This window comes from Saimiri boliviensis, chromosome 14, assembly GCF_048565385.1.
Source record: "Saimiri boliviensis isolate mSaiBol1 chromosome 14, mSaiBol1.pri, whole genome shotgun sequence".
Classification (NCBI taxonomy): domain Eukaryota; kingdom Metazoa; phylum Chordata; class Mammalia; order Primates; family Cebidae; genus Saimiri; species Saimiri boliviensis.
Window position 1 is genome coordinate 90,033,171 of NC_133462.1, and position 16,562 is coordinate 90,049,732.

Here is a 16,562-nt window from a genome sequence, read left to right on the forward strand (position 1 = left end):
GATGAGGAGTCCCTTCAGGCCCTAACGTTTAGGAAGAGGCATCCCTATTTTGTCTTCTTCACTGTCATACCAGCACATCAGTTACTTAAAATAATCCAATTTCAAGCACCAACAGACCTTCGTTTCCGGACATGCCAAAAACAAAGCTTAAAAATGTTACCTTTAGGGCCAGGAGCAGTGGTTCACACTTGTAATCCCAGCACTTTGGGAGGCCCAGGTAAGCAGATCACCTGAGTTCCAGCTTCTGGAGCTGGACCTCTCAAGAGGACCGGCTTCGGAGTGGCAGAATGGAAGGAATAAAAGCCAACCATGGGGCCGGGCGTGGTGGCTTATGCCTGTAATCCCAGAATTTTGGAGGCTGAGGCAGGCAGATCACCTGAGGTCAGGAGTTCAAGACCAGCCTGGTCAACACGGTGAAACCCCATCTCTGTTAAAAACATAAAACATAAGCCAGACATTATTGGATACAATGAGTTCTAAATTCTTCTTCAAAGAATCAGCATGTCAGTATGCTCAGTTCTTTGTCCTCCATTTCAAAGTTTAACTTCCTCGTAGTTTCAGTAAACAACCTTCTCCACCAGTTCTAATCAGTAGTTCACATCTGTTCCCCGTCCCCTGCTCTGTCCTGACTCATCCCGGTTACCTACTTCAATCAACTGCCCTGGTCACCTGCTCCAGTCACCTGCTCTGGTCACCTGCTTTGACCCCTGGCTACCTGCTCTGACCTGCCCTTAACCATCCTTCCCACCAAACTACCCATCCTGCCACTCCGGCTCATGCCCCTGCTCTCTTTAAAATAGCCAATCAGGATTCGTCTAGCCTGTGTGGTCTAACCCTAGCCAATAGGAGAACAACACAGCAGTAGGGGTGACCTCCATCAGGGGTAGGTACCCCTTTTCCTCCCTTGCCCAGGTGTGCACGCACCATTGCTCCATCCGTGAGGCGCACCCTTCTACAGAAGTAAAGTGCCTTATTGAGAGGATTTGCCTTCAAGTGCTGTTTCTTTTGTGGCATCCAAGTTTTACTTACAAGAAACGTGGTGGTGAATGCCTGTAGTCCCAGCTACTTGGGGGTCTGAGGCAAGAGAACCACTTGAACCCAGGGGGCGGAGGCTGCCATGAGCTGAGATCGTGCCACTACTCTCCAGCCTGGGTGGCCAGTGAAACTCCATCTGAAAAACAAAAAAGCCAACCATGGGATCTGTGGCGCAGCTCTCACTCCCACCGTTAGCTGTGCCAGGGATGTCGAGGGAGCGCCGACTAGACAACCTTATACTCTGTTCCTTAGTTGTTTTGATGTATAAAGCCTGAGGGCTTTGCGCCTAATTAGTGTTTCAGAGCTTTGTTTTTCTCTCATCTAATTACACTTGCCCTATGGAGAAGAGCCTCTGTCCAAATTTGTCTCAGCCCAACAGCAGGTGCAAGAAGGTGAACAGCTCATCCCCCGCACACAGTGAGATGCAGAGAATCCCCTAGCCAACAAAGACTCCTCCCAGGCCCTGGCTGCTTCTCGCTCCTCTCCTTTCATTCTCTCCAACTCCAGTGTCAGCCCTCAAGCAGTCACCTGCCTTTTCACCCCTGGCAAGGTGGGGGATGTTCTCTCAACCTGCTGCTTTCTCCTTCAGGAACAAAGCACAGCCTCTTAGCCGCTAGCAATCAACTCCTGTGCCCGGGGCCTTCCAGCCGGACCTTCCCCAGTGCACCCTGGTAGGGGGTCAGTTATGTTGAGCTTGGAAAATTTAAGTGGAATCACTTCTGACAGAGGGTTAAGGGTTTTCATAAAATACATTTCCTCACCTTTGACTGATGATTTCCCAGTGTAGATCTCAGAAGAAACTTCTGTTTGTTTCTGGGTTTGGGCCTGGGTGATGAGAAAAGGTACTTAGGAAGCCAGGCCTATTGAGGCAGGATGGCCCTCAGAGGGGCATGGTTGACATGGCTAAGAGTAGGACAGGGTGTGGGGTTGAGGAATCCATGGGGACTCAGGGCATCCTGTCTCAGACACAGGAGCTGACCCAGCCACAGGGGTACAGGACAGAGTGCTGATTTTTTTTTAAATCTTCCCAAAATTCTCTATGTAAGGGGTCTGGGGAGTCATGCCCTACAAACCATAAATTCTCATCAGATGGGTTTTATTTAACCCTATATATTGTGACTTACTTTCCCGCCTGACTCTGGCTTAACATTATGAGACAAGGAAGAAAATCAAAATATTTTACCCCAAAACATGGGTTTCTTGTCCATATCTTGAAATGGCTCTGCAAAGCCATCCTTGGTGGGGAAAATGTGCATTTGTAAAGAATCTCTATTAACATAGCTAGATATTTTTCTTCCAGGCCCTCCCAATCCTAAAGAGATTAACTAATAGTCTAGCACCTTTTAAAGATCTGAATGGGAAACAATCGTCATGTATTGTCTCTAAGGGCAGCCACTACAAAACTTCAAAACAGCCTTGGTCTTCATCATCTTTTATCTTAACCTGAACATTTCCTTCCTATGGATCCCAGGTCTTTAAACAAACTCATTTAAATTTACCTGTAGCCTGGAAGTCCCCCTTTCCTCTTGCTTTGAGTTGTCTCACATTTCTGGAGAAAACCAATGTCTTTCTTTTTGTTGTTGTTGGTTTTTTTGTGTATTTTTTTGTTTTGTTTTGCTTCGTTTGTTTTTAAAAAGACCAGCGGCAAGAGCGAACGCAGTCCCCCACTGCCACAAATTATGCAGTCAAGTTTCCCACGTTTGGGGAAATCGCAGGGGTCAGCACATCTGGAGTGCAATGGATAAGACTCGCCCTGGGAAAACCATCTTCATGATCATGGTGTCTCCCCTGCCAGGGTCTTTCTTAAATGTACTTGATTGATGCCTCATGCCTTTCTAAAATGTATAAAACCAAGCTGCACCCTGACCACCTTGGACACATGTTCTCAGGACCTCCTGAAGGCTGTGTCATGGGCCATGGTCACTCCAATTTGGCTCAGAATAAATCTCTTCAAATATTCTACTTAGTTTGCCTCTTTTCATTTACAGGAGGCATGTAAATGGAAATGATTGTCTTGGATCAATGGACAAAAACAATGGAAATGATTGTCTTTGATCAATCACAGTGTCAGCTCACGGCATTGGGATGAGCCCAGCTGTGCTGTAGACTCTTCCCTTGGAAGGAGAGAAAGAGACAGCTCCCAGCGTGGTTGGAAGTCACCCCCATCTCCAGCAACACAGTGCAACAGGCCCCGGCTGCATGATGATTCGGTTCAGGACTCTGGCCTTAGGATACTAAGATGAAATAGAGACAGTTCCTGCCTTTGAAAGGTGTGATTACTGGTGGGGGGAAAGGGAGAGGAGGCCCATGAAAAGTCATGTTTATAAAAGGTAAGAAGGGGCGCAACCATGATGGCAGGGGAGGGAAGTTACAAAGGAGGAGCATTCAGCCCCACCAGGAGGTCCCAGGAGGATCAGTCCCCAACCCGACTGTGACAGGGAGCAATACCCAGATAACAGAAGAGGCCCACAATAAGAGTCAGTGAACAGGCAAAATTCCCTCCACAATCACGAGGGGAGTTGACTTCTGATTAGGGCATTTTATCCTTCTGTGGAATGCGACTGAGAACTGGTTGACCTCACTTACTTGCTGAGACGAATAGCAATCGCTGATGACCTCACCACAGGTCCGACAGGTGCCGGGTCCCATCCATACCTTGTCTCTAGCCCCTGCCTGGGAGCTCCAAACAGGACACCCCTGCTCCCTGCTGATAGAACATTGATAAGGAAATAGGACTGAGTTACAAGTTTCTTTCCTTGTCAAATATTTAAAGACAATATAATGTTCAGGTTTAAATAATTTTTCATGTATAATTAAACAATCCCTTATTGTTAAATAGTTAGATGGGTTTCAATTTTGTACTACTATAATCTGTGTATTTGTCCTTGATTATATCCTTAAGATAAATCCTTAGAAACATTATCTTAGGGTCAAATGGCTTAGATATTTTTTTAAACTGCTGATATTTATGGAAAATTGCCTTCCAGGAAGGTTATAACAATTTGCCTGGTTCTCAGCAGCAGCACACTTTATAAAGTACACACTATCTAATATTTAACTTTGATAAAGTTAGGGAAAGATGGAATTCTGGAGAGCACTGGATCTTAGATTGGGAGTCTGGATATGCAATGCCCAAACTTCTACCTTCTTTTTCACTTAAAATGCTATATCCCACCCACTTTTCAGTATCTCTTCACACTGACAAGACAGTCGGCAAATGCTAACAATTCAGAGCTTGCAAAGCACCTTTACATACTTTTAATCCTCCTAACAACTGTGAGAGATGGAACTTACCATTATCATCCACACTTGCAAATGAGGCCCTGAGAAGCTGAGTGATTTCCATAAGGTCTCAGAGCTAATAGACACTGGTAATGAGATAAAACCCAAGGCTCCTTATCTTTGGAGCCCAGCGTGCCTTCCATGTAGGTGGTTCTCCACCCAGGCTGCCCACAAGAATGTGGACTCCCCAGCAGTTCTGATTTCACTGGCCTGGTGTGGGTGCCTGTAATGGGTGAACATTCCCAGACCCTTTTAAGAACCTGATAAAATTGGTGGACCCACTTCCCAGAAAAAAAGGGATGCCCAACAGCACACAAAATAATTGAGTGGGTCTGATCGAATCAAATGAATCCTTTAAATCTGGATCTAGAGGTCAGAGACTGAGAACATCAGCGATGCAAAAGACATTCAATGCAAGAGAAATCCTCCTACTGGTTTCAAAGATGAATGGCACCCTGTGTCAACAACCTGAGAGTGGCCTTGAGGAGCTGAGAGTACCCCAAACTGACAAGCAGCAAGAATATGGGGACCGCAATCCTACAACCACAGGAACTGAATTCTACCCACAACCAGTGAGCCTGGAAAGAGGACTTGGCGCCCCAGATGAGAAGCGACCCTGGCTAAGTCCTGATCTCAACCCTGTGAGATCCTAAACAGACAATACAGCCATGCAACGCCCAAACCGCTGACCTATAGAAACCATGAGATAATAAATGGGCATTATTTTTTTGAGACAGAGTCTTGCTCTGTTGCAAGGCTGGAGTGCAGTGACACGATCTTGGCTTAATGCAACCTCCGCCTCCCGGGTTCAAACAATTCTCTGCCTCAACCTCTCAAGTAGCTGGAATTATAGGCATCCACAACCACACCCAGCTCATTTTTGTATTTTTAGTAGAGACAGAGTTCCACCATTTTGGCCAGGCTGGTCTTGAACTCCTGACCTTGTGATCCACTCACCTCAGCCTCCCAAAGTGCTGGGATTATAGGTGTGAGCCACCGCACCTGGCCCCAGGCATTGTTTTAAATCACCTAGTTTGTGATCATTTGTTACACAGCCATAGGAAGTGAATTTACCTGATGTATCTGAGTACCTGCCAGGTATCATGAAGATGACTCTTACAAGGGAAAAATGATTTTTCAGAATCTTTCTGCCCTACCTTACATGAGCATCTGGTGATGGAAGGACACACACACATGAAGATAGTGTTTAGGTGGACGTGGTGGTGCATGCCTGCAGTCCCAGCTACTCAGGAGGCTGAAAGAGGAGAATCACTAGGGCCTAGGAGTTCAAGGCTGCAATGAAGCTATGATGCAGCCGCTGCATTCAAGCCTGGGCAACAGAGCAAGACCCCAGCTTTGAAGAAAAAAAAAAAAGAAAAGAAAAAAAATACTGTGTTGAAGGCTACAAATGAGATTGGAACTTGTTCTGCTTTTCAAATCCAAGGAAAGGAGGCTTCAGTGGAACGAGGCCTCTGTCAGATGACCACTGACAAACAAGAAGACTGTGAGCTGGTCTTTGCAGGAAGTACTGGCCTGGGCAGCTACGGGGATGAGGATGGGAGTGGTCTGGGGGCAGAGGAGACAAGCCTGGGGCAGAGACACCTCAGGGCATTTTCAGAAAACAGCCAGAGCAGCCATTAGATCCAGCTTGCTCAGGTAGATGGCAAATCAATGGGAAATAATTCCAGAAAGGTAGGGAAAGATGGAATTCCGGAGAGCGTTGGATCTTAGATTGGGAGTCTGGATGTCTTTTCATGTGTATCAGGAAGTCATGGAAAATTCAGACTGGAGTGGCTTTTGCAAAAGTGGGATTTAGGAAGACTGATGAAGGCATGGGATAAACCCATGGATAGATAGCCTTCTGGGTGGCTTGTTCCTGTGGTTTTTGGTGCCCGAGGAGATTGGAACGTACTGAGTGAGTCGGCTGTGGATTTATGTCCCTGCCCCACCTCACTCCTTACTGTCATGGATGTGTTGGCTCATCTCCAGTGTGGTCCCTGAAAAAACAGTTCACTCTGTTTGTTTCTAACCCAGTACTGTGCAGGGCCCATCGTCTTGTCCTTGCCTGGGGATGCCAGAGCATGGCACTGCTGACTTCCTCCACCTTAGCACCAGTGGGCTCAATGATGACCGCCTTGTGGTCCCAACACCACCAATGAAAGGGAACATCGCCACTGGGGCCAGTATAGCCCAAGAGACAAACCCTATTCCCTCCTTTCTCCCCATCCCATGGACCCTTGATTTGCTAAGTGGGAAAACACTTTCTTGTGGTTTAACAGATCATTTAATCTGCACGATTGCTTCTGCAGGCTGGCTCAGCCAGAGACCCTTGATAGCTGGGCAAAAGTGCATATAACTTGTAAAAAGATTGCTACTGCTTTTAATATTCCGTCTGTCTTAAGCCGGACCACTACCAAGGGCAGATCAGAGTTAATATTATAAATCAAAGTCCTGCCATCAGCCTGGAGGATTTATTACTAGAATTGGTCCACTCCAGAGCTATGAGAACACAGTGGAATTGGATCTAAGGCTTGGAGTCGATTCTTCCGCGTGGAAATTTGATGCAAAAGCTCTAATTTATTTGCCCTAAAAGGCTTTGACAAGTCATTTTGGCAAGTCACCCACTGAACATAGAGCAAAATTTGCAGAGGTTTCCCCTCTGCTCGAACAGTGGTGTTCTCAGCACGTACAGGGAAGTTCTGCCCCCTTCCAGCTGGGTGAGCTAGGGGATTTTGCCTTCCTCGGCCTCCCAAAGTGCTGGGATTATAGGCGCGGTGGCTCATGCCTATAATCCCAGCACTTTGGGAGGCCGAGGAGGGTGGATCAGGAGGTCAGGAGTTCGAGACCAGCCTGTTTAACATGGCGAAACCCCATCTCTACTAAAGTACAAAAAATTAGTTGAGTGTGGTGGCAGGCACCTGTAATCTCAGCTACTCAGGAGGCTAAGGCAGGAGAATCGCTTGAACCCGGAAGGCAGAGGTTACAGTGAGATCATGCCACTGCCCCCAGCCTGGGCAACAAGAGCAAAACTCCTCTCAAAAAAAAAAAAAAAAAAGATGAGAATAAAAATATGGTCCTAGATACATGTCTCATGCTAGGCACAGAAGTAGGGTACTCTGCCCTGAATGTCTTGCTACTGACTCATCACCAGTAAGACATGCATTCATTGCACAGAAACCTGGGTATATTCCTACCAACATGCCCATGTTGTGCGAGGTCTGACCCCTGTGAGGATGTACTTCCATCTGTGTGAATGGATTCATGAGACCAGCCGTTGCTCTCAACTCAGGGCGTTGGTGCTCTAACTTGTCTGAATAGTGGAATCACCTGGAGAGATTCTGTAAATTACCAGTCCCATTTCACCCTGACATTCTGATTTCATGGGTCTGATGTCACTGCAGCCTGGTCACTGGGATTTTTTTAACTCTCCCTGGGAATTCCAATGTGCAGCCAAGTTTGCAGCTACACAGAGCCAGGTTAGCAGTGCAGTCAGCATGGTGGTAATGGAGTTCAAGAATCAATGACCTCAGCTTCATCAGGACCACTGTAAGCATCGGCCCGCAGGAAAGAAAGGAGTTGCCTCAGGTGATACCACTGAGGGGCAGGAGCAAATGAGGAAACAGGAACCCAGCTGTGAAGCCAGGTCTGCGTGTCTGAGACGCTGCCATAGAGACCCTGGTCTTTGCAATCCAGACTTTTCCCCAGTAGAGAGGAAAAGCAAAGGCTATCCTGGCAGGCCTGTATAAAGCCTTTCAAGGTGGGCTGCCCATCTCATCCTTCTGTTTCCCTCCTGCCCTGCAGAACAGCCTTTCACCTGAATGCTCCAGGCTTTTGGTCAACAACTCCTGGTCTTTATTTTTTTTCTGTCCCAGGCTGGAGTGCAGTGGTGCGATCTTGGCTCACTGCAACCTCCGCCTCCCGAGTTCAAGCTATTCTCCTGCCTCAGTCTCCTGAGTAGCTGGGATTACAGGTCCACCATCACCACACCCGGCTAGTTTTTGTATTTTTAGTAGAGATGGAGTTTCACCATGTTGGCCAAGCTGGTCTCAAACTCCTGACCTTGTGATTCACCCGCCTCGGCCTCCCACAGTGCTGAGATTACAGGCATGAGCCACCACACCGGCCAACCCCTGGTCTTCTATACCCATTCACACTCAAAATCAGGGGGAATGCCTTGAAGTGATTAAAATGCAAAACTGATATTTAGAAGCCCTATTAATGAAACAACAATTCAATTTTTAAAAATCCCAACACTTCAAGCAGGGGTTTTTCAGGCAGAACGTTTAAATTGCCACTGTCCCAGAAGCTTCTGGAATCGTGAGTGTGTGTATGTGTGTGTGTGTGTGTGTGTGTAGATGAACAGGTGAAGCAGCAAACATAGGGTAACTGACTTCAGGTCTGCACCTGTGTTCATTGCTGCCATGCCCTCATCACTGAGATCCTGACTTAAATACGTACACAGATAAATGTTGATTTCTTAGCATGAATTTTAACTCAGCTGCTGCTCCTGCATCAGTGAATCCCAATTCCAGTCAGAGGGAATGGCCCCTTCCTGGTCTCTGCAGTCAGTCTGCCAAAGCTGCTCAGCTGCACCCCTGGGAGCTGAGGGGCCAACTCTGACTCTCAAGGAGGTGACCTCTGTCTCCTTTCCAGGGCCAGAGAAGTGACATCACACACTGCCTTTGGAACATGTGATTAAGCTTTTGGCTGCCAGGAGCCTGACAGCTTCCAGCAGCTTTGTCTGCTCCTGTGTCCGCTTCTCTGTGCCAAAGTCGCTGAAACAAAGGGACTGCAGATGTTGCTGTGAAGTCCTTCCGCTTCTCCCGGCCAGAGGAAAGCACTCCATGAGGGTGGGGTGGTGGACCGGGGCAAACCTGCAGGGTGGGTATGAAACAATGCAAATGAAAGCTGTATTTTCTTCCTAGCACGTGCTGCCACAGAGATGCATTTGGTTCTGTGTCTCTCTCACCGGGATGCAAACTCCCTGAAAGCAAGGACTTTGTTTATTGCTTTATCCCAAGAGCCTGGCACAGTGCCTGGCACATGGTAAACACTCAATGGATGTTTGAAATATGGAGGGAGGGAGGGAGGCGGAAACAGAGGGAGGGAAGGAGGAAGGGAGGGAGGGAGGGAAGGACAAAGGAAGCAAGGAAAGAAGGAAGGGAAGGAAAGGGAGGGAGGGAGGCTGTGGAGTTGGATAAACTTGGCTTTAAATCCTTTCTGTAGCAATTCTAGCTGTGTAAAAACACGTGAGTGAATCGTTTATTTTCTTTGAATCTCTTTCTTCGTCATATTACCAATGAACCAGGCTGGGGTAAAGAGAGTGATACATATAAGGTTGCTAGCACCATGAGAGCTACTTATTTGCATTATGGGTAATATTATTACAACTACTGATATTATTAGCTGTGGACATTACTAACAATGTGAGCACGGGCCTCTCTTCAGAGCGTATTCTGGGTATGCAACGTTCACCAGCTTGTCTCTGCTCATTGTGCTAAGGCTCCCTCTTTATCCCACAACACTTTCTTCTGTTTTCCCGGTTTAGTGAAAGGATTCATCTTTTCACTGTCATTCTGCCTGTTCTGTTTTCCCCAACATGAGTCCCATCCTTCCTCATGAAATGGACATCTCAGCAATTGAGCCCAGCCCCCCACACATTTGACCCTGATCCAAGACCCTCATATCTGGGAATGAACCTCAGATCAGCCATGATAGAGGAAAGCCTCTTTTTATCCAACAATTCTCATAAAATTTTCCCCAGGCTGTTCAGTGGAGTTGTCAAAGCATAATTTTCAAAAAACGAAAAACACGATTCTTATATAAGCCTATAGGGAGTGTGTATCAAAGATCTGTTTACTTCACAAAAGAAAGAACCAGAGAAGGTAAAGCTGTTTGAAAAGAGAACTGGAAGGACAAAGATTTGGATAGACCATCAGGACCAGCATGCAGACATAAGTTTGCTAATTTAGAAACCTCACTTGTTAATGTCCTATAGAATAATAAAGTGTTTTTACAGGACAAAAATCATTTGCATCTCTACCAGACAAAAATTAACATGTAACTTGGCAGAGTCTGGACCCGAATCAATAGTAAATAGTAAGTCAAACAAAGATACAGTCCCTTCGAGAGTTTAAAAAAAAAAAAAAAAAAAGCTTTGATGGTTTCTTAGGCAACTTCCAGTATGGCATTAGAAAGACAGTCATCTTATTTTTACTTCCAAGTTTGGATACTTTCTTTTTTTTGAGATAGAATTTTGCTCTTGTTGGCCAGGCTGGAATGCAGCAGCATGATCTCAGCTCACTGCAACCTCCACCTCCCTGGTTCAAGCGATTCTCCTGCCTCAGCCTCCCGAGCAGCTGGGATTACGGTGCACACCACCATGCCTGGCTAATTTTTGTATTTTTAGTAGAGACAGGATTTCTCCATGTTGGGCAGGCTGGTCTCGAAATCCTGACCTCCACCTCAGCCTCCCAAACTGCTGGGATTACAGGCATGAACCACTGCACCCGGCCGGGGATTTCTAAGTCCACTTGGCTCTCTCCCATTGGGGCCTCAATGGGCAGCCTTTTATCTGTAGCCTTTTTATCTCATAATAGTTTAACTAATGGATCTAATTTTGAGTAAGGACATGTACAAATCCTTCTGTGAGTCCACGAGGAGATGAGAAGTACAAAGTGCAATCATTAAATTATCATTGTCACCATTATCTTCAATCAGCACATCATTCACAGTGACAGTTCTGAGAGCTTTATATGGGGAAAGTGTGACCTAGTGCAAACAGAGGGCCACCATTACTGCTCTTGGCCCCTTTAGGATTAGGGATACAGGTTATCATCTAGACCCTGTGGTCTCCTGGAGAGAGCAGAGAGCACCAATTCTATTAGTTGAAAGAAAGAAATGGAAACATTATGAGATGAGATGAGGCCGATATCTCCCTGTTCTTGTGACAACCAGTCAATTCAGTGTCAAAGAAAAACTTGATCAGCTTTGATGTCTTGCTGTTAACCCACAAAATAGGTAGAGCCACAGAAAGAACAGGGGGAAAAAAATGAAGAAATGGTTTAGTTCCTGTAAGGGTCTTTCATACTTAGTTAGGCATTGCTTAATCCAGATAACTGATTTTTCAAAGTATCTTGCCATATCTGATTTGAAAGTACACAAAATAGGTGACTACTTCACCCCTCATCTCTTGGCTCTTCTTCTTTTTTTTTTTTTAACACAGTCTCACTCTGTCACCCAGTCTGGAGTGCAGTGGTGTGCTCTCTGCTCACTGCAACCTCCGCCTCCAGGGTTCAAGCAATTCAAATTGGGATCAGGCTTTCGAGGTCAGGATCTTTGCAGATCAGAAATGTCATAGCGGAGTCTACCGGGGGTCAGATGAACTTAAGCTCACTTAGGCTGTGTAGGAAATCTCTTTGCTACTGATAAGATTTGGCTCTGTTTCCCCAACCAAAGCTCATGTTGAATTGTAATCCCCAATGCCAAAGGTGGAGCCCAACGGGAAGTGATTGAATCATGGGGGTGGTTTCTAATGGTTTAGCACCATACCCCTAGTGCTGTCTCATGATAGAGTCCTCATGAGATCTGGTTGTTTACAAGTGTATAGCACCCCCCTTTAGCTCTCTTCCTCCTTCTCCAGCCATTTAAGACATGTCTCCTTCCTCTTTGCCATCTGCCATTATTGTAAGTTTCCTGAGGCATCCCAAGCCATGCTTCCTGTATGGCCTGTGGAACTGTGGGTCAATTAAACCCCTTTTCTTTCTTTCTTTTCTTTTTTTTTTTTAAGCAGAGTCTCGCTCTGTCACCCAGGCTGGAGTGCAGTGGTGTGCTCTCTGCCCACTGCCACCTCCACCTCCAGGGTTCAAGCAATTCTCCTGCCTCAGCTTCCCGAGTAGCTGGACTTACAGGTGCCCACCAACACACCCAGCTAATTTTTGTATTTTTAGTAGACAGGGTTTCACCATGTTGCTCAGGCTGGTCTAGAACTCCTGACCTCATGATCTGCCCACCTCAGCCTCCCAAAGTGCCTCTTTCTTTTCTTTCTTCCTTCCTTCCGTCCTTCCTTCCTTTCTTTCTTTTACTTTCTTTCTTTCCTGCCTTCCTTCCTGTTTTCTTTGTCTTTCTTTCTTTTCTTTTTTTTTTTTTTTTTTTTTTTTTTTTTTTTTTTTTTTTTTGAGACAGAGTCTCCGTCTGTCACCCAGGCTGGAGTGCAGTGGTATAATCTCAGCTCACTACAACTTCACCTCCCAGGTTCGAGCAATTCTCCTGACTCGGCCTCCTGAGTAGCTAGGAATACAGGCATGTGCCACCATACCCAGCTAATTTTTGTTGTTGTTGTATTTTCAGTAGAGATGGGGCTTCACCATGTTGGCCAGGTTGGTCTCTAACTCCTGACCTCATGATCCACCTGTCTTGGCCTCTCAAAGTGCTGAAATTACAGGTGTAAGCCACCATCCCTGGCCCACCTCTTTTCTTTATAAGTTACCCAGTCTCAGGTAGTTCTTTATAGCAACGCAAGAATAGACTTATACTTTGAGTCTCACCTTTCCTTCTTTGGAAAAATATCTCCATGGAAGTGTTATGGAGAATATTCAATGAAATTAAATTATATAATATGTATGAATGACTTGGCAAGAGCCCAGTGGATAATAAGCAGTGAATAAGTGGTAGCTATCCATATAGTCAGACTCTAAGAAGACAGCAAATGTTTATTTCCAAGAAGAATTGTGCAGAAAAGGCCACTTTCAGTCTTCTAGCTCCCCAAATTCCTTGAAGGAAGGATGACATCAGCAGCAAGGGAAGAAAGCAGAGTGGGCGTGAAATACCACAGATCCTGCTAGCAATGAAGTCCCTCTGTCTGTGTGTGCCTGTATCAATAATGTAAACCTACACACTCACGAGACGCACTGTGTTTATTAGGATGTGCATGTCCCTCCTAAGAAGCTGAGAGCTCCTGAGGGACAGGGATGGTGTCTTATTCATCTTCTCTCTCCAGGTCCTGGCTTAGCACCTGGCAGTAACTGGGTAACAAATGTCTGTTGAATGCATGGACAAAGAAAGGCAGGAAAGGTATGAAGAAGATGGAGGTCCCGATCAGTAGAAATCTCAGCCTCTTGGCCTGGGCTCCATGTCACCTCCCTGCGATTAGGCCCGTGAGAATGTAAGCACAGATGCCTAAAGAACGTTAAGCTTCCTTGGGACTCTGCCGACCAGACATGACATAAGGCTGGACAGCTCCTGGGGAACCTCCAAGAGCTGGCTCCCAGCAAAGTGGCTAATCATAGGAGCTGCTGGCTTGGCTCCCTCTCTCCCTGCCTCGTTTGCAGGATTGCTCAGCTCCTGCTTCGAAATGGCATTTGATTTTCAGACATGAGTTGATAGAGCCATGATTTTCTAATGCTGTTCCAAAGGGGCTAACATACCTCTGAGGAGCAGCACAGGCTATGACCAAACTCTGCCCATCTTCCTTCCACTCCACCGCCTACCTTGCCCTCCACCTCTGCCCACTTTCTATTTCCTCAGGCATAGCAGCTTCTACAAATTCTGGTCATCCATCTATGATTCCATTAGGAAAGAGTACTACTACTTTCATTTTCTGTTTTTAACCACTGCCCTAGAAGAATAACCCCTCACATTCTCTGGTAGACTGAAGCCCATAGCTGCAAGGATGCTCAGAAAACCAGGCTTCTAATCATCGGCCACTTGCTGCACTTCCTGTGCCTCTGTCCTTGCAATGCACCTTTGAGGTAGGCATAAAAATCCCCATTTACAAGTGAAAAACCAAGACAAAAGAGTTTCAATTTATTTCAGGCTCAAATGTGTTTCCAGTAGCATATAGTCTCTACAGCTAATGTTTATACTCAGGTCTGAAACAAATAGGAATAAGAGGAAGAGGGAAAAGAAGAGAAATTCTTTTCTGTAAAACAATTGTTTGTGTAGCCAGCATTTGTTAAAATCCAGTTTGTGCCTACAGACATAATCTTTGAATTTGCTTTGTTTCTCAGTGAATAACTTGGAAGCTCCTCTAGTGAAGGAAGACTTCAAGGAAACATCGGGAGGTGATTTTTGACTAACCACATGTATACTTACTGAGCCAAATACATTTGCAATAAGAATATGAGAGGGCCAGGTGTAGTGGCTCACGCCTGTAATCCCAGTACTTTGGGAGACTAAGGCGGGTGAATCACGAGGTCAGGAGTTTGAGACCAGCCTGACCAACATGATGAAACCCTTTCTCTACTAAAAATCCAAAAATTAGCCAGGCATGGTGGCAGGTGCCTATAATCCCAGCTATTTGAGAGGTTGAGGCAGAAGAATCACTTGAACCAGGGAGGTGGAGGTTGCAATGAGCCGAGATTGCACCACTGCACTTCAGCCTGGGTGACAGAGCAAGACTCCATTAAAAAATAAAATGAGAGGACATGAGCCTGAGGAAATGACAGGCATTCAGACCTCACCTGCTTGCAGATGACCTCCACATGATTTCAACAATGATTTCAAATATTTCACTTTAAGCCAGTGTGACTCAAGTATGAAATTGGTTCTCCCTAAAGCTCCCCTAAGGCCTAAACAGTAATCACCATAGCTGTGACAGGGTGACTGCCGAATTTATAATCTATTGGCCATTCACAGCATAATGTATAAGCTTATCTCCTGATTTCTTTGCAATAGAAGGGCACTTATTCCTCATATTCCCTTCACAACTTACTCACCAGACCAGGCTTTGAGCTCTCCTCCTGGCTTAGCATGGATCATTGGAAATGATCATCTATCCTTTGGCCCCAACACCTAAACTAAAGTCTACGAAAAATAAGAGGATTTTCTTGAGTGGGACTTTTTTGTTTAATAGAATAAGACATTAGATATTTCCCCTGGTACAGGACTCAATATTTTTCTTTTTAAAGCACTATTTCTCAAAGTAAATTTTTTTACAAAGTACTTTTCACAGAACTTAAGGTTTATTAGGTACTTCACTAAAAGAAAAATCTGTGATCTAATAAATTTGGAAAATATTGAGAATTAGAGCCCCCTCTTAGATATGTACTGTAGCTACTCAGCTTATCACAGATGATATAAACACTGTAATATGAGTATTCCATGGAATGGAATGAGTAATGAGTATACCATGGAATGCACTTTGGGAAACCCTATTATTCAAGAAAATTCTGGAGCATGAAAGCTACTAACAAAAAACCCATTCACAAAATCACACCAGATATCTGAAATCATGCCAAAAATCTCCTAGAAATGGGTTGAATTGCCCACTTCAGAGACGAGGTGATTCTTCTGTAATTATGAGTATTGTCTGGTGAGTACTTATTATCTCATTGAATCCCGAGGACTATGTTACAAGCTAAGTATAGCTCTTTTCATTACACAAACAAGGCTCAGCGAGGTTGAGTAACTTGCCCAAGGTCACAAAAGTGCAGAGTGACAAAAACAGAATTTTGACTCTAAGCTCAAAGGGTCACCAGACCGAATTTGGGTCCACCCACCCAGCACGTCAAAGTCAAGCACTGCAAAGTCAAGAACTGATATTGGGATTGGTGAGACAGAAGCTGAGGCATTTACTGCAGGCAGCAAGCAAGGAGCTAATGCTTATGCCCTAATCTCCCTGATGGCCTCGGTATAAGGGTTTTTAAAGGTGGGAAGGCAGAGGTTGCAGGCAAAGTCATAAATCAATACATGGAGGCTACATATTGGTTTTGCCAAAAAAAAAAAAAAAAAAAGGCAAAACACTTCAAAGTGAGGGCCCACAGGACAGGTGACCATTAGGTCGAGACCATCCTGGCCAACATGGTGAAACCCTGCCTCTACTAAAATACAAAATTTATCCAAGCGTGGTGGCACATGCCTATAGTCCCAGCTACTCAGGATGTTGAGGCAGAAGAATCACTTGAACCCGAGAGGTGGAGGTTGCAGTGAACTGAGATCACTCCACTACACTCCAGCAAGACTTTGTCTCAAAAAAAAAGTGTTCTCTGGTCGATGTACAGGGCAATGGGCATGTAATTTCTTATGATTAAGGCCTAGAGTATGTACAATATTACTACAATAGACCCTGAGACTGAGTTAGCATTGCTTCATGGCATCTGAGTTGCTCTGTTGGAGGAAAGAGCATATGATGGGCATTCATTTGCTTCCCCCACCAGACAAATTCTCTACCTTTGTCTTTCCTGCAAGATTCCCTAGGAAGCCGACTCCCACAGAATGCGGCACTCAGGTTCTCCGCTGTCTAGATT

The 16,562-nt window shown here is 45.5% G+C and overlaps 1 non-coding gene across 1 annotated transcript; it reads right to left on the reverse strand.

Moving 5' to 3' along the window:
• Positions 1-2,674: 2,674 nt before the first annotated feature.
• LOC120362090 (U1 spliceosomal RNA) lies at positions 2,675-2,835 on the reverse strand. The gene has a single exon (XR_005578090.1). It is a non-coding gene; the product is annotated as a U1 spliceosomal RNA (small nuclear RNA).
• Positions 2,836-16,562: the final 13,727 nt, after the last annotated feature.